Raw genomic sequence first — 654 nt, forward strand, 5'->3', positions numbered from 1 at the left:
TACCAGACATTGACAATTTTTTGCTTTTAATCTCATCATAAGAAATTAAAGGTGGCTTATTAGATATATTGTTGTGATAATAATCGAAGGTTTTTAACCGATCATTCAAAATATTGAGTGAAACAATGCAAGGCTTCTTCATAATGTAATGATGCAATATACATTGTATTACAAATTTGAACCATTCTTCAGGCCCATTATGTAACCAGTCAGCGGTAAAATTTTGACTTGTTTTAAAATAAAAAATCTGATCCCAAATTGATTTCTCTTTTATATCACTTTCAGCTGTATCTTTTAGTAAGACATCAGATTCATAAGTATATTCTCTCATTCTTTTTCCAAAAAATTCCGTTTGCCACTGGTGCTTAGAAGTTTTACAAAGTCTGCAGCTGTAATGAGCATTAAAACTCAACAAAACCAAGAATTCCATTTAATCCAAGATTATCCCCTAAGAGAAGACCAAGAGCAAAATAGATTCTAATTTTTTCTCCTTTGTTGGGTTCAGTTTCAATTCCTTCAGTTTGCAAATAATTAAGTTCACTAATTAAAATATTGAAAATACTATGATTATTGAATTCTATTCGATCTGAGAAGTGAAATAACATAGTAAGAAAAATATTTTCTAGGAGTAAGTTTACTTCTGGCGGAAAGCAT

This window comes from Wasmannia auropunctata, unplaced genomic scaffold, assembly GCF_000956235.1.
Source record: "Wasmannia auropunctata unplaced genomic scaffold, wasmannia.A_1.0 LD336103.1, whole genome shotgun sequence".
NCBI lineage: Eukaryota > Metazoa > Arthropoda > Insecta > Hymenoptera > Formicidae > Wasmannia > Wasmannia auropunctata.